General features: G+C 38.1%; 1 long non-coding RNA gene across 1 annotated transcript in view; it reads right to left on the bottom strand.

The window, feature by feature from the left end:
• LOC116813266 (uncharacterized) overlaps positions 1–25,439 on the bottom strand; it is a 246,379-nt gene that overhangs the window by 35,986 nt on the left and 184,954 nt on the right. Inside the window, exons 4-5 of the long non-coding RNA XR_004370937.1 lie at positions 19,322–19,581; positions 11,773–11,845 (exon numbers count right to left, since the gene is read on the bottom strand). This is a non-coding gene — a long non-coding RNA (uncharacterized LOC116813266). The remainder of the gene's footprint in view (positions 1–11,772; positions 11,846–19,321; positions 19,582–25,439) is intronic.

Below are 25,439 nucleotides of genomic sequence, written 5' to 3'. Positions count from 1 at the left end.
CCACCAACAGTGCAAAAGCATTCCTATTTCTCCACATCCTCTCCAGCACCTGTTGTTTCCTGACTTTTTAATGATCACCATTCTAACAGGTGTGAGATGGTATCTCATTGTGGTTTTGATTTGCATTTCTCTAATGTCCAGTGATGATGAGCATTTTTTCATGTCTCTGTTGGCTGCATAAATGTCTTCTTTTGAGAAGCATCTGTTCATATCCTTTGCCCACTTTTTGATGGAGTTATTTGATTTTTTCATGTAAATTTGTTTGAGTTCATTGTAGATACTGAATATTAGCCCTTTGTCAGATGGGTAGATTGCAAAAATTTTCTCCCATTCTGTAGGTTGCCTGTTCACTCTGATGGTAGTTTCTTTTGCTGTACAGAAGCTCTTTAGTTTAATTAGATCCCATTTGTGTATTTTGGCTTTTGTTGCCATTGCTTTTTGTGTTTTAGTCATGAAGTCCTTGCCCATGCCTATGTCCTGAATGGTATTGCCTAGGTTTTCTTTTAGGGTTTTTATGGTTTTAGATCTAACATTTAAGTCTTTAATCCATCTTGAATTAATTTTTATGTAAGGTGTAACGAAGGGATCCAGTTTGAGCTTTCTACCTATGGCTAGCCAGTTTTCCCAGCACCATTTGTTAAATAGGGAATCCTTTCCCCATTTCTTGTTTTTGTCAGGTTTGTCAAAGTTCAGATGGTTGTAGACGTGTGGTGTTATTTCTGAGGTCTCTGTTCTGTTCCATTGGTCTATCTCTCTGTTTTGGTACCAGTACCATGCTGTTTTGGTTACTGTAACCTTGTAGTATAGTTTGAAGTCAGGTAGCATGATGCTTCCAGCTTTGTACTTTTCGCTTAGGATTGTCTTGGCAATGCAGGCTTTTTGGTTCTATATGAACTTTAAAGTAGTTTCTTCCAATTCTGTGAAGAAAGTCATCGATAGCTTGATGGGGATGGCATTGAATCTATAAATTACCTTGGGCAGTATGGCCATTTTCACGATATTGAGTCTTCCTATCCATGAGCATGGAATGTTCTTCCATTTGTTTGTGTCCTCTTTTATGTTGTTGAGCAGTGGTTTGTAGTTCTCCTTGAAGAGGTCCTTCAAATCCTTTGTAAGCTGGATTCTGAGGTATGTTATTTTATTCTCTTTGTAGCAATTGTGAATGGGAGTTCACTCATGATTTGGCTCTCTGTCTGTTATTGGTGTATAGGAATGCTTGTGATTTTTGAACATTGATTTTGTATGCTGAGACTTTGCTCAAGTTGCTTATCAGCATAAGGAGATTCTGGGCTGAGACGATGGGGTTTTCTAAACATACAATCATGTCATCTGCAAACAGGGACAATTTGACTTCCTCTTTTCCTAATCGAATACCCTTTATTTCTTTCTCCTGCCTGACTGCCCTGGCCAGAACTTCCAATACTATGTTGAATAGGAGTGGTGGGAGAGGGCATCCTTGTCTTGTGCCAGTTTTCGAAGGGAATGCTTTCAGCTTTTGCCCATTCAGTATGATATTGTCTGTGGGTTTGTCATAAATAGCTCTAATTATTTTGAGATACATTCCATCAATACCTAGTTTATTGGGAGTTTTTAGCATGAAGCGCTGTTGAATTTTGTCGAAGGACTTTTCTGCATCTATTGAAATAATCATGTGTTTTTTGTCATTGGTTGTGTTTATGTGATGGATTATGTTTATTGATTTGCATATGTTGAACCAGCCCTGCATTCCAGGGATGAAGCCAACTTGATCATGGTGGATAAGCTTTTTGATGTGCTGCCGGATTTGGTTTGCTAGTATTTTATTGAGGATTTTTGCATCGATGTTCATCAGGGATATTGGTCTAAAATTCTCTTTTTTTTGTTGTGTCTCTGCCAGGCTTTGTTTTCAGGATGATGCTGGCCTCATGAAACGACTTAGGGAGCACTCCCTCTTTTTCTATTGATTGGAATAGTTGTAGAAGGAATGGTACCAGCTCCTCGTTGTACTTCTGGTAGAATTCAGCTGTGAATCCGACTGGCCCTAGACTTTTTTTGGTTGGTAGGCTATTAATTATTGCCTCAATGTCAGAGCCTGTTATTGGTCTATTCAGGGATTCAACTTCTTCCTGGTTTAGTCTTGGGAGGGTGTATGTGTCCAGGAATTTATCCATTTCTTCTAGATTTTCTAGTTTATTTGCATAGAGGTGTTTATAGTATTCTCTGATGCTCATTCATATTTCTGTGGGATCAGTGGTGATATCCTCTTTATCATTTTTTATTGTGTCTATTTGATTCTTCTCTCTTTTCTTCTTATTAGTCTTGCTAACATTCTATCAATTTTGCTGATCTTTTCAAAAAACCAGCTCCTGGATTTATTGATTTTTTGAAGGGTTTTTTGTGTCTCTATTTCCTTCAGTTCTGCTCTGATTTTAGTTATTTCTTGCCTTCTGCTAGCTTTTGAATGTGTTTGCTCATGCTTCTCTAGTTCTTTTAATTGTGATGTTAGGGTGTAGATTTTAGATCTTTCCTGCTTTCTCTTGTGGGCATTTAGTGCTATAAATTTCCCTCTACACACTGCTTTAAATGTGTCCCAGAGATTCTGGTATGTTGTGTCTTTGTTCTCATTGGTTTCAAACAACATCTCTATTTCTGCCTTCATTTCATTATTTGCCCAGTAGTCATTCAGGAGGAGGTTGTTCAGTTTTCATGTCGTTGTGCAGTTTTGAGTGAGTTTATTAATCCTGAGATCTAATTTGTTTGTACTGTGGTCTGAGAGACAGTTTGTTGTGATTTCTGTTCTTTTACATTTGCTGAGGAGTGCTTACTTCCAACTGTGTGGTCAATTTTGGAATAAGTGTGATGTGGTGCTGAGAAGAATGTATATTATGTTGATTTGGGATGGAGAGTTCTGTAGCTGTCTATTAGGTCCGCTTGGTGCAGAGCTGAGTTCAAGTCCTGGATATCCTTGTTAACCTTCTGTCTTGTTGATCTAATATTTACAGTGGGGTGTAAAGTCTCCCATTATTGTTGTGTGGGAGTCTAAGTATCTTCGTATGTCTCTAAGGACTTGTTTTATGAATCTAGGTACTCCTGTATTGGGTGCATATATGTTTAGCGTAGTTAGTTCTTCTGGTTGAATTGATCCCCTTGCCATTATGTAATGGCCTTCTTTGATCTTTGTTGGTTTAAAGTCTGTTTTATCAGAGACTAGGATTGCAACCCCTGCTTTTTTTTTGCTTTCCATTTGCTTCGTAGATCTTCCTCCATCTCTTTAGTTTCAGCCTGTGTGTGTCTGAATGTGACATGGGTCTCCTGCATACAGCACACTGATGCGTCTTGACTCTTTATCCAGTTTGTCAGTCTGTGTCTTTTATTTGGGGCATTTAGCCCATTTACACTTAAGGTTAATACTGTTATGTGTGAATTTGTTCCTGTCATTATGATGTTAGCTGGTTGTTTTGCTCATTAGTTGATGCAGTTTCTTCCTAGCATCGATGGTCTTTACAATTTGGCATGTTCTTGCAGTGGCTGTTACCAGTTGTTCCCTTCCATGTTTAGTGCTTCCTTCAGGAGCTCTAGTAAGGCAGGCCTGGTGGTGACAAAATCTCTCAGCATTTTCTTGTCTGTAAAGGATTTTATTTCTCCTTCACTTATGAAGCTTAGTTTGGCTGGATATGAAATTCTGGGTTGAAAATTCTTTTCTTTGAGAATGTTGAATATTGGTCCCCACTCTCTTCTGGCTTGTAGAGTTTCTGCTGAGAGATCCAGTGTTAGTCTGATGGGCTTCCTGTTGTGGGTAACCTGATCTTTCTCTCTGGCCACCCTTAACATTTTTTCCTTCATTTCAACCTTGGTGAATCTGACAGTTATGTGTCTTGGGGTTGTTCTTCTCAAGGAGTACCTTTGTGGTGTTCTCTGTATTTCCTGAATTTGAATGTTGGCCTGCCTTGCTAGATTGGGGAAGTTCTCCTGGATAATATCCTGCAGAGTGTTTTCCAACTTGGTTCCATTCTCCCCGTCACTTTCAGGTATACCAATCAATGTGGTCTTTTCACATAGTCCCATATTTCTTGGAGGCTTTGTTCATTTCTTTTTACTCTTTTTTCTGTAAACTTCTCTTCTCACTTCATTTCATTAATTTGATCTTCAGTCACTGATACTCTTTCTTCCACTTGATTGAATTGGCTACTGAAGTTTGTGCATGTGTCACGTAGTTCTCGTGTCATGGTTTTCAGCTCCATCAGGTCATTTAAGCTCTTCTCTACACTGTTTATTCTAGTTAGCCATTTGTCTAATCATTTTTCAAGGTTTGTAGCTTCCTTGCTATGGATTCGAACATCCTTCTTTAGCTCGGAGAAGTTTGTTATTACTGACCTTCTGAAACCTACTTCTGTCAACTCTCAAAGTCATTCTCCATCCAGCTTTGTTCCTTTGCTGGCAAGGAGCTGTGATCCTTCGGAGCAGAAGAGGTGCTCTTCTTTTTAGAATTTTCAGCTTTTTTGCTCTAGTTTCTCCCCATCTTTGTAGTTTTATCTACCTTTACTGTTTGATGATGGTGACCTACAGTTGGGGTTTTGGTGTGGATGTCATTTCTGTTGATGTTGATACTATTCCTTTCTGTTCGTTGGTTTTACTTCTAACAGTCAGGTCCCTCAGCTGCAGGTCTGTTGGACTTTGCTGGAGGTCCACTCCAGACCCTGTTTGCCTGGGTATTACCAGCAGAGGCTGCAGAACAGCAAATATTGCAGAACAGCAAATATTGCTGCCTGATCCTTCATCCGGAAGCTTTGTCTCAGAGGGGCACTGGCTGTATGAGGTGTCAGTCTGCCCCTACTGGGAGGTGTCTCCCAGTTAAGCTACACTGGGGTCAGGGACCCACTTGAGAAGGCAGTCTGTCCGTTCTCAGAGCTCAAACACTGTGCTGGGAGAACCACTGTTCTCTTCAGAGCTATCAGACAGGGACGTTTAAGTCTGTAGAATTTTCTGCTGCCTTTTGTTCAGCTATGCCCTGCCCCCAGAGGTGGAGTCTACAAAGGCAGGCAGGCCTCCTTGAGTTGCAGTGGGCTCCACCCTGTTCAAGCTTCCAGACCACTTTGTTTACCTACTTAAGCCTCAGCAATGGCAGATGCCCCTCCCCCAGCCAGGCTGCTGCCTCACAGTTTGATCTCAGACTGCCGTGCTAGCCTTGAGTAAGGCTCGTGGGCATGGGACCCACTAAGCCAGGCATGGGATATAATCTCCTGGTGTGCCATTTGCTAAGACTGTTGGAAAAGCACAGTATTTGGGTGGCAATGTCCCGATTTTCCAGGTACAGTCTGTCATGGATTCCCTTGGCTAGGGAAGGGAAATCCCTCAACCCCTTGGACTTCCTGGGTGAGGTGATGCCTTGCCCTACTTTAGCTTGCCCTCTGTGGGCTGCACCCACTGTCCAACCAGTCCCAATGAGATGAACCAGGTACCTCAGTTGGAAATGCAGAAATCACGTCTTCTGCGTTGATCATGCTGGGAGCTGCAGACAGGAGCTGTTCCTATTTGGCCATCTTGGAACAGACCCCCCAGAGAAGTATTCTCACTGTGCACTGCATTCTATGTCTGACTAATTCCGTTTGGTTGCCACACATAAAACTTACTAGTGTGTGCAGTGGGTTACAGTTGAAAATGATCTTCACATGCTTCTTACCATTAATTCTCAAAACAACCATATTTTGTGTAAGAATAAACTATCTTAGAGAGGCTAAGGTATGTAGTTTTCTAGTAACTGATAATGGCAGGATTTGAACACAAATCCTCTGGATACCAAATCCCTGTTGCACTTGTGTTTCCCAAGAATGCTTGGCTGCATTCCGTTCATTTCCTAGGGATCTGTGAGAATTTAAACTTCACAGATAATTTAGGGTATCCAGTGGAAAAAAATTCTAAGAACCAAAATATTTCAATGTGACTTGGTTGCTTCTAACAGCCTAACTTCAGATGAGGATACAAATAAATAACTTAAAGTTGAAACTTATATTTAAAAGGGAAGCAGAGCATAAAAGTTTGGAAAATTTACAGCCTGGCCATGTGGCAGAAAAAGAAACAGCTTTTACTGGAGCAACCATTTGCTAGAGAAAGTTGCATAACTAAAAGGGAGCCAAGTGCTGCTAGCCAAGATGATAGGAAAAAGGCCTTGAAGGCATTTCAGAGACCTTTGCAGCAGCCCCTCTCATCACAGTCCTGAATGCCTAAGAGAGAAGAATGGTTTTGTGGGACAGGCCTAGGGCCTTGCTGCCCCGCACAGTCTCAGGACAATGTTCCCCGCACCCTGGCTGTTCCAGATCCAGCCTTGGCTCAAACAGGCCCAGGTATAGCTTGGGCCATAGCTCCAGAGGGTGCATGCTGTAAGCTTAGGCAGCTTCTATGTGAAGTTAAGTTTTCAGGTACACAGAGTGTAAGAGTTGAGGCTTGGTAGCCTCAGCCTAGATTTCAGAGGATATATGAGAAAGTCTCTGTGTCCAGGCAGAAGCCTGCTGTTGTGATGGAGCCCCTCACAGAGAACCTCTACTAAGGGAGTGTGGAGGAGAAATGTGGAGTTAGAGGCCTCACACAGAGTCCCCACTGGGGCATTGCCTAGTGGAACTGTGGGAAGAGGGCTGCCATCCTCCAGACCTGAGAATGGTAGATATACCAGTAGCTTGCACTCTGCATGGAGAAAAGGGGCAGTCACTCAACTGCAGCCTGTGAGAGCAGCCTTGGGGCATGCACTCTGCAAAGCCACAAGGTGGAGCTGCCTAAGGCCTTGAAAGCCCACCTTCTGCACCCATTTTCCCTGGATGTGGGACATATAGTCAATGGAGATGACTTTGGAACTTTAAGACTGAATGACTGCCCTGTGGGGTTTTGAACTTGTATGGGGCATGTAGCCCCTTTCTTTTTGATGATTTCTGTCTTTTGGAACAGGAATGTTTACCCAATGCCTGAACTCCCATTGTATCTTGGAAGCAACTACCTTATTTTTTATTTATTTAATTTTTTTTACAGCTCATAGGTAAAAGAAACTCATTTCCAAATAATACTGTGGATTTGGAACTTGGGACTTTTGGATTAATGCTGGAATGAGTTAAGATTTTCAGGGGAATATTGAGAAGAGATTATTACATTTTGAAATGTGAGGACATAAGATTTGAAGGGGGCCGTGGTGAAATGATACAGTTCAAATACATGACCCCATCCAAATCTCATGTTAAATTAGATTCTCCAATGCTGGAGGTGTGGCCTGGAGGGAGGTGTTTAGATTATGGGAGTGGATCCCTTGTAGCTTGGTGCTGTTTTTGTGATAGTGAGTTCTCATCAGATCTGTTCCTTTAGAAGTATGTGGCACCTCCCCACCCCAATTGCTTTCTTGCTCCTGCTTTTGCCAAGTGACATGCCTGCTCCCCCTCTGCCTTTTGCCATGATTGTAAGCTTCCTGAGACTCTTCTAGACGGTGAGCAGATGCCAGAACCATGCTTCCTGTAAAGCCTGCAGAATTCTGAGCCAGTTAAACCTCTTTTCTTTATAAATTACCCAGTCTTGGATATTTCTTTATAGCAATGTGAGAATGGCCTAATACACAGTTCTTATAAGATTGATGACTAGGGAAAAACACAAGTGAGATGGAGATTTGGTGTTCAGAGCATCTGTGTTCAAATCCTTGCTTTTTTTTTTTTTTTTTTTTTTGAGACATAGTCTCACTCTATCACCCAGGCTGGAGTGCAGTGGTACAGTCTCGGCTTACTGCAACCTCTGCCACCCAGGTTCAAGCAATTCTGCCTCAGCCCCTTGAGTAGCTGGGATTACAGGCGCCTGCCACTGCGCCTGGTTAATTTTTGTATTTTTAGTAGAGACGGGGTTTCACCATTTTGGCCGGTCTGGTCTTCAACTCCTGACCTCGTGATCCACCCGCCTTGGCCCCCCAAAGTGCTGGGATTACAGGCATGAGCCACCGCGCCTGGCCCCAAGCCTTGCCTTTTACTCTTCCACCATAGGTGCTGTACAACTAGTCACATCAAAGTCTTTAAATAACTCTGCAGAGTTTTCTTGTTGACTTAAACCTCTTGCATTTGCTTCTTCTGCTCTTACTCACCTTCTCCTCTGCTCCTCCACTATATGTGCTAAGGGTCCAGCGAGCCTCTTCTTTGGTGCCCGTACTGTTGTATCACCTTCCTCACTCTCCTTGACCAGATTCATCTCATACTAGCTCCCTTCTCCACTCATTACAATTACCTATATATTAATTTTTTCTCCACTAGACTGGGAACTCATGGAGATTTGGGCTTTTGCTTTACTCATCATTATATCCCAGCACCTAACAAAGTATAGGCTATAACAGATACTCAAGAAATGGCTGGCTAAATGAGTACAATTATATTGATATGAGAACAAAGTAAAATGTTTTCTGTATAACCAAATGCATATACAAAGAAATTACAAAGTATCTAGAATGTAGCAGGTATAAATATCACCTCTATTTCTCTGTTGACTGTTCCCTCCTAAACCCAGGAAAATGACAACGGTGAACTTGCTCTTTCACTACTAACAGATGTTATATTTTAAAAATAATTGTCATCAAGAAAATTTTCACGACTTGTATATCCCCCATATATGCTAACTTTAGAATCCAGTATTTTAAAACCACGCAGTGTAAAGTTTTTAAGGTATATATATACTTTTTTTTTTAACAAATGAGAATGCAGAGAGTAATGGGTTTCAATACAGTCTACCTTTGGGAGTACTTTATTCCTCAATTTGTCTATTTTATGTATACTCACATCTGGTTGGTGCTAATAAAAAATGAATTTCATATTTCTTCTTTCTCTGTCATTAAAAATACCTAAATAGTTTTTCTAACTTTTAAATTTTATACATCATTGCTTACTAGTATCACAGGAAATTGTGTGTGTGTGTGTGTGTGTGTGTGTGTGTCCGAGAGGGAAAGAGAGAGAGAGCAAGAGATTCTGTCATCAGATCCTCTAGACCCTATCTCCACTGTAATGAAGCTTCAGCAAAATTTGAAAGGCCTGTGTGTTTTTGTTTTAATAAATTCATCCCTGAGAAAATGAGTCAGACTAAATAGAAAGTGGGCCAGTGAAGGAGATTCAGAAAGATAATATCCCAATATGCCAAGAAGATACAAGCATGGCTGAGCCAATTCATTCTCTGGTGTTTCTTAATTTTCCTTGTGACTTCTAATAATATACCTATTTATTGATACAGACCCCAGAGATATGAATAGAAACACCATTTTAAAATATATTTGTATGGTTATTGTAAACATGCAGTCTCTGTTACCCTTTGTAATGCTTAGAAAAAAAGTCATTTAAATTGTGATATTTTTGTAAAGTGCACCTATAGCAAATAACAGAGCTAGTCTGAATTATAAATCCATTTAAGCACTCAATCACCAAAATTAGTAATGCTGAGAAATGGGGCACATTGAAGGAATGGGCTAGATTTAGAATGAGTTAGATAAGATGATATGACTTAAAAAGAAGAGTGACTCACGACCACAAAGTTAGGTTCACTCTTAGGCTAACTCAACCACCAAAGGGTATGCTATTTGCCACCTAAGAAATGGGTACATTTATGCTCTTACTGCAGTGATTTTCAACCAAGCCATGGGTCACTTAACAACATCTGGACACATTTCTGGTTGTCACAACTGAAAGGAGGTGCTATTGGCATTTAGCGGGTAGATGCCGAAGATGTTACTAAACATCCTGTAATCACAGGACAGCTCACACAGCAACGAATTATTTGCCCCAAAGTGTCAATAGTGTAATGGTTGAGAAATCCTGCTTTACAGGAATTCTCAGGAAGTAATTTTTTTTATATTGGGCAATGTTGTTATTAACTGAAAAGGTACCTTGGTTACTGTGGTTTTAACTGGAAAAGTACATTTAGTTGGATTATTATCATGTTGAAATATTAATGACTTGGTGACATAATAAAAATAACACTACAAACATTTTTAAGAGTCATTAATTATAAAGAGTTTAGGAAGTTACCAAAACCCTTACAGCTGATATTTACTACTGCATGTTCCAGTTTGCTAATGCTACAGTATAACATCTGATAAAACTCTAATTATGAAACAACTTTACAATAAAATTTGATATGAGCATTTCACTATTATTATTTTTCCTACAATAAACCAATTTTCTTTTTAGGTGAAATATTAATTATAAATTAACGAACTGAGTTGTGATTATTTAGTCCTCCCCTTTACTGCAAACAAAACTTACAGATTGATAATCATTACCAAAAAGCACCATTTGTACTGCTCAGAATTTAAAGTGAACCTAAATCACAGGAGTTCCTCTCTAAGAAAAACCTGGTCCTTGAAATTCACAAAAAGAATAAATAGTATATAATTTCTATCCTTCTTAATATATTTTAGGTCCTCTGAACCTGTTTACCTCTAAGTATTCTCTGCTTGAACAAAGGAAGCTTGGCATGGTTTGGGTCTGTGTCCCTGCCCAAATCTCATGTCCAGCTGAAATCCCCAGTGTTGGAGGTGGGGTCTGGTGGGAACTAATTGGATCATGGGGGTGGATTTCCCTTTTGGTTCTGTTCTCGTGAGAGTGAGTTGTCGCAATGCCTAGTTGTTTAAAAGCGTGTAGCACCCCTCGCCTCTTCTTCCTGCTCAGTCAAGTAAGACCTGCCTGCTTCCCCTTCACCTTTTGCCATGACTGAAAATTTTCTGACGTGTCCCTAGCCATGATTCTTGTACAGCCTGAAGAACCATAAGCCAATTAAACCTCTTTTCTTTATAAATTACTAGTCTCAGGTATTTCTTTATAGCAGTGCAAGAACAGACTAATACAGAGCTTTAAAAGGATTTGAATATATTTTAGCTAGTTCTTACAACTATAACCTTAGCCATATTAAATAAAATGCCATCTTTAATTACCAGAAAATGCATGGTAAATTATAAACATAACAACAATAATGCTTAACGCATACCAAATATCAGAGTTCCTACCAAAGGGTGAGTCTTCATATGGTTTGTTTTGGCAAAAAACATAGTACCCAGCTTAAATACACTGAAGTTCTGACAAATATTGTGAACTGAAAATACATAAAAAGATACCTGTTTTCAGCAAATGTGCACAGAAACTGGGTATTATATAACTCATCTGTGATTTTATACTTAAAACCACGTAAGTTTGAGGTATACTCAGTATCTCTGTGAATAACTGACTTTAGAAAAACAAAATATCTTTTCCTTCTGGATCATAAAACGCCATCATCTGTTCATGCCTGTCTAAAAATCATAGATCCATCAGGTGAATGTAAAGAAAATATCCCAAGTTTCCACTTTTATGTAATAACTCCTACACTGATGAGCAGATTAATTCGCCAGGCTAATTCACCATTTCCTTTCACTCAGGGATCTTGACAAATCTTATTATTGACTATGTAAATTCATATGTGTTTTTTAAAAATTTTGATGTTCTCAAGGTACTGGCCTTATAAATATTTTTTATATGTTGAAGAATGACTCACAGATTTCTTAAGGTAAATAAGGGGGGAAAGAGAGATTTATATTCCATTTACTTTGCTTTGGGTCTTAATAGAAGAATAAGCTAAAAAATATTTTTTATGTCTGTGGGACTAGGTATGAAAAAATATTTTTTATGATAAAACCATTCAGTACTACTCTCATCCATATAGTTCTACATCAGTTCTTCTCTTATATAGTATAATATCATGGTAGTAAGTTGTTTTTCAATAACCCCAAAGTATATAATTTTCTGTTTTAAGGTCTCTCCTCACCTAATTATCATTTTCTAAATTTTTTGCCAAAGGGAAGTTCAGTTCCATATCTCTTAGTTTTCTTTTTGCTTATCTGAAAAAAACAATGAAAGTCATAGAGTTAGTATATGATGATGATTACCTGGAACTGAAAAACAGGTGGTCATTAGGTTATTTTTGTATGTGAAACATTAACAAACCAAATATACCAGTAAGTGGTCTTTATTATCCTTTAGACACCACCCTGCACCTAGGTGATCTCATTCTGTTCATTCTATTCCTGGCCTTCCACAGGATTGTAATGGGAAACCCCAGGGCTGTGTCCCTGACCCCTCTCTTCTCCCTCCACACCTATACTTAGCAATTCAGTGTCCCATTCCCCAGGTTGCTTTCTCTTCTATTCACTCTTGGCCAGGAAAATTTTCCTATCGTTAGATGTTACTATGTCCTGCCTTCAAGGGAATATATTCCCACTTAAAAAGAACATTTAGGGAGGCACAATATTAACCCAAAGAAATGTGTGACCCCCAAATTGGTAATTTCAGATTCTAGTATTTGACTAGCTCTGAGAAAGACAGAAAAAGTTTAAGAAACTTACAATTTATAATATCTTCTGAGAACCTGCTAACTTTTACACGTGTGTCTCAATATTTTTTGACAACACGTGTCTGATGAGGAGTGGCAGACCTTATGAGTCTGCCTCTAATGAGAACCTTTTGGGAGTTTTTGTATTCAAATCATACTTAGTTTATACTAAACCTTCTCAGTAAGATTGATGCTTATATTTTATTACATATTTTCAGGCTAAAAAACAGGATCCTTTTAAATTCCAAGCTCCTCAATAATTTTTCCTTATAAAGAACTGTCACAAATTATTGCTGTTTCTTACCAATAACTAAACAAACTGCTATGGACTGAGTTATACCCTGCCACCAATGTCATTTGTTGAAGTCCTAACTCCCAATATGATGGCATTTGGAGATGGGGGTCTTTGTAAAATAGTTAGGTTTAGATGAGATCATGAGGGAAGGGGGCCTCATGGAGATTACTGCCCTTCTAAGAGGAGACAACAGAGAGTTTGCTTCCTCCCTTTCTCTCTCTCTTTCTCTCTCTCTCTTTCTCTCCCTCTCTCTCTTTCTCTTTCTCTCCCTTTCTCCACTTTATGATACCATGAAATACCATGAAAAAGCAGCAATTTTCAAACCAAGAAGAGCAGTTTCACTGGGGAACCAAATCGGAGGGCACCTTGATCTTGGACTTTTAAGCCCTCACAACTGTGACTGTGAGAAATAAATTTCTGTTGTTTAAGCCACCCAGTCTATAGTATTTTTTTATGACAGCCCAAGCTGACAAATACACAAATAAATAGAAAAATAAATAATGAATTGATCCCCTTCATTGTCATTATAACGACAATATCAGAAATAAAATACAAAATTTGGCCATAAGAACCCCATCCAAACAAATGAGCTCTTTTATTTTAGTGTAGTTTTTACCAAGATAGGTTCTTTTTTTTTTTTTTTTGGTGACAGAGTTTTGCTCTTGTCATCCACGCTGGAGTGCAATGGTGTGATCTCAGCTCGCTGCAATCTCCACCTCCTGAGTTCAAGCGATTCTCTTGCCTCAGCCTCTTGAGTAGCTGGGATTACAGGCACCTGCCACCATGCCTGGCTAATTTTTGTATTTTCAGTAGAGATAGGGTTTCACCATCTTGGCCAGGCTGGTCTCGAACTCCTGACCTCAGGTGATCCACCCGCCTTGGCTGCCCAAAGTGCTGGGATTACAGGCATGAGCCACCATGTCCGGCCCAAGATAGGTTCTTAATGCCTCAGTCTAAAGTCTTGCCCTGAGAGTACTGAAAATGTTAGCTATAAGAAGAGCTCTCTCATGACTTAATGGGCAACCTTGATCCGTATGTGTTACTTCCCCTGGTATAGCTCACATATCTGTGAAAAAGTGGCTATGACATTGATATTCTCTGAAAACTTGTAGTGAGCAAGCTGGTTAACATCACCTTTACCATGAGCCAGTAAGCTATGTGTAAATCTTCAGAAGAGTACCTTGTTTGCAAGTGTTTATTTTATTTTAATGCATTGTACTCTGAGTAGGACAAAAATCACCAATCAAAGACATCCTGCCGGGCCGGGCGCGGTGGCTCACGCCTGTAATCCCAGCACTTTGGGAGGCCGAGGCGGGCGGATCACAAGGTCAGGTGATCGAGACCAGCCTGGCTAACACGGTGAAACCCCGTCTCTACTAAAAATACAAAAAATAGGCCAGGCATGGTGGCGGGCGCCTGTAGTCCCAGCTACGCAGGAGGCTGAGGCAGGAGAATGGCGTGAACCCCGGGGGGCGGAGCCTGCAATAAGCCGAGATTGCACCACTGCACTCCAGCCTGGGTGAAAGAGCGAGACTACTTCTCAAAAAAAAAAAAAAAAAGACATCCTGCCAAAAAGACATCCTGCCAACTAAGATGAAAGAGATATAAAGAAAAATCTATTAAGCAATAAAAACACTAATGGCTAACAGGTAGTAGGCCTTGCTATGTTCTGTGACTGTTCCAAGTGATTGACAGGTAATAACTCATTCAATCATGAAAACAACTCCATAGATGTTATATACTCTTTTTATATATTATTGTAAGCTCCTACTTTAAGGATGAAGAAGGGAAGATTCAAAGAGATTAAATAACTTCCCTAGGACAGTTGGAGAGGTAATAGAAGAAAGAGATTTGAACCCGACACAAAATGGCTCCCAACTCTTTTATTTCAAGCATGAAATATGGCCTCACAACAATACCCTTCCCAGCTGCAGCAAAGGAGGTAAGATGAACTAAATGCAGTATAGAGGCTGAAGAAAACAACCAACTCTGAAGCTAAGAAACATTTTTGTAGCCTACCTTCCAGTCATTATATGATCAGATATGAGAAACCCTGAGCCTCACATGCTCACTGCCCCAGTAACAATATGTACATAGCCAGCAGAATCATTATATTCAACAAGTGAGAATTCATCGAACTGAATAATTTCATTGACTCTAGACCTGCTTCATACTTCTTCATCATATTATTCTTAATTCCCTCAACAATTAAAATCATATCAATGGGCTATACCAGTGCCAATATTTGAAGACTTTTACTTCCAGCTGTGTAAGAACTACACTTGAATCTGGTGTGACTGACAATATCAGGCTCTAAATGAAATCATGAGGCCACCAAATTATTATGGTGCAACAAGGTCAAACACTAAACCATCAAATAATCTTGGAGGCATTTTGCAGCCAATCTAAACAGTTAATAAAATGAGATCATAGGTTTTCCAGAAAGTAAAGCTAGCCATCCCTGCCTGATTCTGATAAACAAATTTCCATGTGAAATTTGGGGGAAGGAATTTTGACTCTTCCCTAGAGACTGGGCTCAATCTCTAGCTGTCCCAATTTCAGACTCACCCAGTTATACTGCAGGGCGAGGTTGATGTTCTCTTAAAGCTGTTCAGCTCATCTCTCTGATGGCTTAGGGTTTTTTACCTTTTTAATTCTTCCAAATCTACATTAAAATGCCAAATATGATTTTCATTTAAATACCGACATAGGATTTATAAACATTATTGAGAAAGTGAAAGTGTAAAATTAAGAGGATACACACAAGATGAAACATCCAAACAAAAGAAGAGGAAAAAATAAAGAGATAATGAGAATGAGCAAAAGAGAAAATACACAGAAGGGAGAAATTGCAGCCACTGGATATGGAAAGAGTGGGAACAGATTTTAATTTACTCATGCATTTCTCATGAAGCTGTGGAAGATATGCTCCAAATGTTTAGTCAGACTGGGGCTGGAGAATACAGGTTCCTATGGGAACAGAAGCAGCTTACTGCCATGGTAGTCTGCGTTCCAAATGTAAGTTGCAGCAGCAGACTTCTTTTCCTATTCAGAATATTATTTGTGTTCTCAGTCTCAATTATTGCACTCCAGAGAGCTGTGAAGAGCAAGCCTGCATCCTTAACTCCTTGTTTCTTCCTGTCTTCCGAATTCAGATGCGTATTCTTTCCAACTGTTTGTCTTTTTTTTTTCTTCCCTGCAATTTATCAGGCTATTTCCTTTCCCTCAACATTCCTTCAACACAGTACAGTGTATATATTATGTCTAAAACAGAATGCTGCAGAAACTCAAAGGTCACCTCGTATTGGCCAAACTGCCCAACTATCACCAGAGATGTATACTGCCTCATCAGAAACACACTGCCTATATTCATTTTGTCTTCATTGGTCCCGAAAGACAGATAAACAAATCAACACCATTTTGAACTAAAGACAAATGAGCTCTTAGACTACAAATTATTTCTGTTGTCTATATAGACATTCTAATATATTGCACCTTTTCATTACTAGGCTATTGTTAATTTTTTATTGTTATTGTTTACCTGGCTAGTGAGATAATCTTGACATATTATTTTGCAGCTGTGTTAAGGTTCTTAGATACTCAGTTAACTTCTCATCCTTGGAAGTGTTTATTCACTGAGAAATAATGGAGTCAGTATCCACTTTTTAAAACAATGTTTCTCAAAATAAAATCTGTATACCACGTAAAATAATCACTTCTGTGGTTATTAAAAATGATGATTATTCATTAACCAAATGATATATAACTAAATACTGGCCCATCTACACAATGGAAGTCTATTTAGCCATAAATTATATAAGCAACTGATACAGACAATAAAATAAATATTTTACAAATATTGTGCTGAGTGAAAGAAATTGGATGCAAAACAAGTGCATTTTATAGGATCCATTTATATTAGTTTCCTCATAGGAATACAGTGTTCACTTTGATCACCTAAGGAAACTATAAATGGATTGTATAATACGCACTAAATTGGTTGGGCATAGTGGCTCATGCCTATAATCTCAGCACTTTGGGAGGCCGAGGTGGGTGGATCACCTGACGCCAGGAGTTCAAGAGCAGAATGGCCAACATGGCAAAATCTCATCTCTACTAAAAATACAAAAATAGCCAGATGTGGTAGCATGCGCCTGTAATCCTAGCTACTCGGGAGGCTGAGGCAGGAGAATTGCTTGAACCTGGGAGGTGGAGGTTGCAGTGAGCTGAGATTGGGCCATTGCACTCCAGCCTGGGCAACAGAGTGAGACTCTGTCTAAAATAAATAAATAAAATAATATGCACTAAACTAACTTTTAGTGATAGAAATCAGATCAGCAGTCACTCCTGGAAGGGGGATACTGAGTGGAAAGTAGCATGAGGAAGTTTTCTTGGGTGATGAACATACTTTATGTCTTAATATATATTCACAAAAACTGATCAAATAAAATAAGTAAGATCTTAACCTTTCATCGTATTTAAACTATATCTCAGTTTTTAAAAATGCTGGTTCTTATGTCCTATCACCTAAGCATCTGCATTTATGGCAACAGACTATTTTGAAGAATAACTTTAGATTTACAGAAAAGTTCCAAAGATAATAGAGTTCCTATATACACTGGACCCAGTCTCCCCCACTGTCAACTTTTACATTACTATTGCACATTTGTCATAACTAATGGACCAGTATTGATACATTGTTATTAGGCAAACTCTATACTTTATTCTGAATTCTTTGGTTATTCTTTTCTCATTGTCCTTTTTCTCTTAGGACCCCACCCAGAATACCATGCACTGTCATTATGCCTTCTTTAGCATCGCTTTACTATGACAATTTCTTGGACCTTGTTGTTTTTCATGACCTTGACAGTTTTGAGAAGCACTGGTCAGATATTTCATAAAATATCCCTCAGTTGAGGTTTGTTTGATGTTTTTCTCATGATTAGAGTGGGGCTATGGATTTTTGGGAGAAAGATCACTGAAGTGAAGTGTCATTCTTATCACACTAAAGCAATGGTACGTATGATCAACACAACATCACTTACAATGTTCACCTGGATCACCTAAGAAGCATCTGCATTTTAAAACCAGTTCCTTGGATATTTCCTGTATTTACTAACTTTCAAAATACCATATTAAATTTTAACATTTCGCAGAGCATTAAACAAGTCCATGTTATAAGCTGTAGCACAACTCTCTGCTCAAAGCCATCTATTACTCCTCAGAAGAAATGTCTCCCATATCTCTCTAATATGTCTTGTACCTCTGTGTCAGGAGATAGGATGGGTGCCCTGTTTTTCACATGGGATGATCTATCCCTTTTCCCTAAAACTCTCAGTTCCTTTGAAGGTCATGCTACCCATTATGTCTATTGCCCAGTAACTCCTTGACTGAGTCATCCACAAGCCTTTGATTGCCCCTGACAATTCCTTAAAGATTTTAGTTCCCAACTGTTTCTTTTCCATAAATACGTATCTCGTATTTTTCAGTGACATCAATATCCACATATGTGTTTCTTTCAATACATGTCCTCTCCATTTCTTGCCCCCATCTTTGGTGATCTTACCTCTGTTTCACCTCAACCATGGTCATGGCTATACTTCATTATTAACAATTTTATCCACTCCAAAATTTCCAGTTTTAATCACCCCATCAAACACATCTGTTCTCTATGACATCCTATTCTTCTATCCTCTTTTGAGTACTCTGATTCCTAAAACTCTTTTCCTGTTTGTAAAAATAAAAAAAAAAAAACAGAGCAACAACAACGGAAATAACAACAAAAACCACACCACTTCTAGTCAGTTGTTCCTGCTAGCAATTTATCACCATGAATCTCACTGAAGTCCTCACTCTCTTCCTTACTTTCCTTAGCTTCTATGGCCTAATATTAAAATATTCCTTCTATCATTGCCACATGGCCAACCTTAATCCTGTTTAGAACTAACTCTTTTCCTATCTTGCTCCTGAAATATAGCAGCTAATCACAAATGGTGGCAAAATGCATGTTTGCTGTGATCACATTAATTTCATAACCACACTCATTAAGGAGGCCTTAGTGTGGCTCTGTCATCCCTCTTCATTTTCACTTATCCAGTCCCATGGGAAATTATTTTATTTTATATGTCCATTGCCTTTCATTGAGGAAGCAGAAGTAACTAGAGGAAGATTCTTGCATGCTTCCACCACTATATAGAGCAACATCATTATCCATATACCTTACCTGAATATCAAGGCAAACCCACCTATTTAAGTACTAAACCCATCCTCTTTGGTGTACTCAAGGCCATTGCTCCTGCTATGGCATACTTTGTCTCTTGCATCATCATTTTTTTCACTAGTGGTCTCTTTCTATTAGTATATAAACACAAACTCTCTTGAAGAAATCTTCCCTTGATTCTATATCCCTTCACATAGTCTCTGTCCCACTTTTCTCCTCTGCAGAAAAGAGTTTTTGCAGTCACGGTTTTTCTTTCTTCTCTTCCCATTCCCTCTTGGACCCACTCTGTGCAGGCTTGTGTTCTTGCTGCGCCATGGGGGCTGCCCTTCACAAGGGCACAAAAATCCTCTGTATTATATTGTCTAGTGGTCATTAGACATCCAATTTAACCAAATAGTATCATTTACACACACATTATTCACACATTATTACTTGAAACAACTTCTTTACTTCACCTTCATAATACCAACCTTGTTTTTCTACACACTTCACTGGCTGCCCCTTCTCAGTCTCCTTTGATAATTCCTCTACACCTCCCAGATCTTTAAACACGGGTATGTTTCAGGACTCAGTTCTCTCACACAGGTGATCTCTTTGTATTCTGCAGCTTTAAATGTGACCACTAACTTTAAAATTCCTAAATTTATATTTCCAGTCTGAATTTCTCCCTGGAACTGGAAATGGCGTATCTTCATTTCTTGATATCTCTAATTAAATATCCAATATGCATCTGTAAATGAAAAATTGCACCAGATAAGTTAAATGGGAAATGAAGACTTTATTCAAGACTATTGCAACAAAGGAAAAAGATTGAATTCAACTCTGATAAAACAAAAGGTGAGAGAGTTTCAAGCACTGAACTGAGCTAATGGAAGAACAGTGGAAAACTGACATCAGGGGAAAGGTTGATCCAGGTGATTAGTACATCAGTTTTTGCAATTGGTGCTTATTGAAGTTAGACACCTCCCCTTCCACAGAGACTAAGAAATACAGATGCTTTCTTTCTTTCTTCTTTTAAAGTTTTATTTTGGTTTCAATTGACATGTAATAATTGTGTATGTGTGGATGTATATACATATATATATGTATATGTGTATACATATATATATGCCTATAGTCATTTACATACTTATGGTACATTTAAGAGGGACAGTGTAATGTTTCAATACATGTATATATTGTGTAATCATCAAATCAAGGTAATTAGCATATCCATCACCTCTAACACTTGTCATATCTTTGTGGTGAGAAAATTCAAAATCCTTTTTTCTAGCTATTTTGAAGTATATAATACATTATTCTTTACTGTAGTCACCTTACTTTGCAATAGGACACCAGAAATTATTCCTCCTATCTAACTGGAATTTTGTACCCATTGACCAACCTCTCCCCATCTCTCCCACCTCTGGTAACCATTATTCTACTCTCTACTTCTGTGAGATCAACTCCTTTATATTCCACATAAGTGAGATAATGTGGTATTTGTCCTTTTGTACTTGGTTTATTTCACATAATATAAAAAGACAACAAATGCTAGTGAGGATATGGGGAAAGAGAATTTCTATATACACTGTTAATGGGAATGTAAATTAGTATAGCCATTATGAACAACTGTGTACGTTCCTCAAAATACTAAAAATAGAACTACCATATGATACAATAATCCAACTACTGGGTTTACATCAAAAGGAAATAAAATCAGTATGTCAAAGAGATGTCTGTGCTCCCATGTTTACTGCAGCACTATTCAAAATAGCCAAGATATGGAATCAACCTAAATGTCAATCAACGAATGAATGGCTTAAAAAATGTGGTGTGTATGTAAACAATGTAATACTACTCAGCCATAATAATAAACAAAATTCTGACATTTGGAATAACATGGATAAACCCAGAAGTGCCATTTTTCTTAATGATTACATGTCAAAGGGATTGCTTCTAGCAGCTTGGGAGGAATATTTCTGGGATGTGGAAGATTTGGATCTCAAGAGGGCAGAAACAGTTTTCTCTTGCAAATTATCTAAAATTAGTGCTCTTTAAAAAGAAATGCTATGAGCCTATAGTCAGGAAGAAACTTGTCCAAAATTTAGTCAACTTGAGGGGAATTTTAAGGCCATCCTGGACATATCTCAAACTTAAAATGACCGAAAATGAATTATTGATTTTCTTCTACCCTCAAACTTGTCCATTCCCCAGTATTCTCCAACTCAGTTGCAATTATATTCTTCCAGCTATTTGGGTCAAAAACCTTAGGGTCAACATTGACACTTTCTACCTTCCTCTCTGTCTCCCCCCAACACCCCCACCCACATCCAATTCCTCTGTAATCTTTATCTAGCTTCCAACCTTCATCAGGCTTTTCACTCCACCCTAGCCCAAGGCGGCAAAATTGTCCAATAGATTATTAAATTACTTTCCTAACTATTCTTTCTGGTTTCACTCTTTCTCGTCCTACATCTAGTATTTAGACTGCCAAGTTTCTATTCCACTCAAATCCAAAGCTGTTATCTTGGCTTAAAAAGCTCAATATCTTCTTCCTCCTGTTTTCTCCTTACTTTAATCTCGAACTTTGCCCCCACACTCTAGATTCTCTGTGCATATTTGCCTTTCTGAGTCACATGTGCCTCCTTGTTGTCCCTCATACATTCCAATCATGTCTCTGCCTCCAGGATTTATGACTTGCTTTCTTCATTGTTTGAAACACTCTTCAAACAGTATCAACATGTCTTTCTTTCTTCTTTCTTCTGTCAGGTCTCAGCTCCAATGTCAAACGTTATCACCTATTTTAATCTTTCCCTAAGCTCATGTACTATTATAATATAACAACCCTGTTTTTTTCTTCATAGTTCTTATCACCACTTGATGTATTATTGTGTTTGCTTAACTATTTATTTTGTCTCTCCAATTAGAATGTATGTTCTCTGAGAGCCAGGAATCCTTATATGTTGTTTACTAGAGAAAGTGTGCCAGGTACAGAGTAAGCAATAAGTTATTTGTAAAATAAATGAATAAATTTTCTGCCTTAGATTTGATGGCTACAAATGGCTATTGACTCCCATTAAAGCACTTCACAATCTTCAGTGAATCAGTGCTATACCCTTTTTTATTCTTTCAGCCCCAGTCTCTGTTACCTTCAGTGATTTAATCATCAACATATTTGATTATCTTGGTTGCACAGATAATCATCCTCAACGTCTGAACTATTTAATGAAAAAGCTATACTTGAAACTAACCTCTTAGCTCTGCAATGCATTTCTCTGCATATAAACACCTGCATTCTCATTTCTCCCCATCCTTTTGACCAACTACAGCTATCTCTGTCTTGATTATGATCTCTAAGTTACTTAACCTCACCCTGGTCTTGCTTACTCTTCTCTCTCATTCAACCCCTTCTCTCTCAGAATGACTTCTATAGTCAGTTTGGTAATGTGCTCATTACTGCTCCTAATTCATTCATATTTTAGCAAACACTTAGCATGGTGAGGCTTCTGATCCTCAGCACTGGTAAAAATCTAACATTTATTGTATCTGTTCTAATTCCTTGGTTTCATGTGGTATCTTTCATCCAGCTCAGTAATGTTTTTGTTCACACACTGATTTTTTTTTTTTTGGTCCATGTTTCCATGGTCTGTAGATTCCATTGTATATGGCTTAAAATCGTGCCTATGTCCCTCTAAACATAAATCTAATTTCCTTTTTCTATTACAATCAGTAGACAGCTTTACATTTTATTTTATTTTAGTCATTTGATGTGAGATTCTCAAAATTGCTCCTTAGCACTAAAATATATCCCTTTTTAAAATACAATTCATCTCTTAACTCCAATATTCAACAAAAAATATTTTTTTGTTACCCTAAACCTCCAAATTCTATACTTGTTAACATTCTATCCCATCTTATTTGGGATCTTCTTCCCATATACATATAGGTTATTTTTCTCCAGCAGATTTAATCAACCCTGCCTCCCTGCTTATAATTATGTATTATTTTAATCATTTTATGGTAGTCATTTTTGTTATTTGCTTACTTTGATTAGTTGGGAATTTTTAAGAACAAAGATAAAGTCTATTTCCAATATTTTCCACATTAGAAAGCTATCACTCTATAAATACTGCATGAATAAATGAATGTTATTAAGGCTGTGAAAAGAGCATGGGGAAATATAGAATATTGTATAGAATATTAGATGCCTTTCTCTATTCACTCCAGAATTGCCATAAACTAACAGCTAATTATTCCAAATTTGTGATAGTGGTAGTGGTGGTGGCAGCAAGGCATTATTTTCTTAAAATATTTGATATTTTATGGCAATGTTCTTAAAGCTTCCCAAAATCTAAAGCTGAGTCCTGACTAGTCTTAGAGCTTCTTTGGCCTCATTTCAGAGTCTAGTTGAATGATTAATGAAATCCTTACTCTCCATTTGCCTTTTGAATGTTCTATTGAATCTCCATTGAATCCAACCTCATTCATCAGGCATGTTGTCTGGAAGAGTCTCAGAGAATCCCTTCTGGGAGTTTTAGAGTCTTCCATTTGACCTTGGAGAGAGATTGATCTTGAAATTGTACTATGCAACCGAATTTTCCATTTGTTATACTTTCTCAGTGACCACAAAAAGCAAAGGAGTCTATAAATACATTATGTTAAGAAAAAATAATATTTGTATTGATTCGGTGGAGTTGCATTTTTAAATTAAAACAAAGGCCTAAATTTTATAATTCTTTCTAGTGTATTTAATTTTGACAGCTATTAGATGGCTCTCTGTTATTGTCAAAACATATTATGGTCCTTTTCTAATTTTTCTACTCTCATGAGTTTCAGTTCTTGAAGCAAAGATGACAAAAACATTTCATTATTTTTATTTTAGAAAACTTTTTCAAATAATTTTTACTCAGATTCTTGTTGAGCTGTCTACTCAACTTCCTCTGCAAGAAGAAATTGTAAAATCCCCCTTTGGACTATTATTTAATATAACTGAAGGAGTATATTAAAATTTTTACAAACAAACAAAGAAAAACCCTATATCCATGTCTTTTGTCAGAAATAGGTAGTGTTTAGGTGGAAAGAGAAGTATAATGGAGTTTGAGGAGCTCTGCTTAATTTCTTATTTTGTCACCAAGACTCCACGGAGTTTTTTAAAAAATAATAATGGTCCTGTTACAGCCATTCTCCTTCACCTGCTCACTATTTCCACTTAAATGGATTTATGTTGAACATCCCATACCACACCAGAGTGGTATACTTTTTACAATTGATGAACCTACATTGACACATCTTTATCCATTAACATCCATAGTTTATTTCAGGTTCACTTTGGGTGGTATACATTCTACGGATTTTGACAAATGAATAATGACATGTAGCCACCATTGTAGCATCATACAAAATAGTTTCACTTCCCTAAAAATTTTCTGTGCTTCAACTGTTCTTCCCTCCTGCCTCCTTAACTCTTGGAAACCACTTTTTACTATATCCATAGTTTTGTTTTTTTCCAGAATGCCACATTTTGAAATCATATGGTATGCAGCCTTTTCAGATTGGCTTCTTTTACTAAGTAATGTGCATTTAAACTACCTCTTTGTCTTTTCATGGCTTAATAGCTAATTTCTTTTTTTTTTGAGACGAAGTTTTGCTCTATCGTCCAGGCTGGAGTGCAGTGGCGCAATCTCGGTGCACTGCAACCTCCACCTCCGGGGTTCAAGTGATTCTCCTGCCTCAGCCTCCCGAGTAGCTGGGACTACAGGCACATGCCACCACACCCGGCTAATTTTTTGTATTTTTTAGTTAGAGGGGTTTCACTGTGTTAGCCAGGCTGATCTTGATCTCCTGAGCTCATGATTCGCCTGCCTCAGCCTCCCACAGTGCTGGGATTACAGGCATGAGCCAGCACACCCAGCCTGATAGCTCATTTCTTTTTGTGGAATAACATTCCATTGTCTGGATGTATTTATTACAGTTTATTTATCCATTTACCTACCGCAGGACATCTTTGTTGCTTCCAAATTTGGGTAACTATGAAGAAAGCTGCTATAAACATCCATGTGCAGGATTTTGTGTGAACATATGTTTCCAACTCCTTTGGATGAATACCAAGAAGCATGACTGCTGGGTTGTATGCTAAGAGTATGTTTAGTTTTGTAAGAAACCATCAATCTGTCTTCAAATTGGCTCTACCATATCACCAGCAATAACTGAGACAGAAATGGATGTACCATATCATCAGGAATGACTGAGAGTTTCCACTGCTTCACATCTTCACCAGCATTTGGTGTTAGTGTTCTGGATTTTGGCCATTCTAGTAGATGTGTAGTGGTTTCTCATTGTTGTTTTAATTTGCATTTCTCTTATGACATATAATGTGGAACATATTTTCATATGTTTATTTGCCATCCATATATCTTCTTTGGTGAGGTGTCAAGATCTTGGCTCTTTTTAAATTGTGTTTTTAATTTTCTTGTTGTTGAGCTTAAGAGTTTTCTGTATATTTTTATAATAGTTTTGCATTTACAGTATTTACATATGTAATCCATCCTAAATTTTGTGGAAGGTGTAAGCTCTATGTCTAGATTCTTTTTTTTTTTTTTTTTTTTT

This window comes from Hylobates moloch, unplaced genomic scaffold, assembly GCF_009828535.3.
Source record: "Hylobates moloch isolate HMO894 unplaced genomic scaffold, HMol_V3 SCAFFOLD_1, whole genome shotgun sequence".
Lineage (NCBI taxonomy): Eukaryota > Metazoa > Chordata > Mammalia > Primates > Hylobatidae > Hylobates > Hylobates moloch.
Note: the sequence above shows the minus strand (reverse complement) of the source record. Positions and strands in the feature narration are given on the sequence as shown.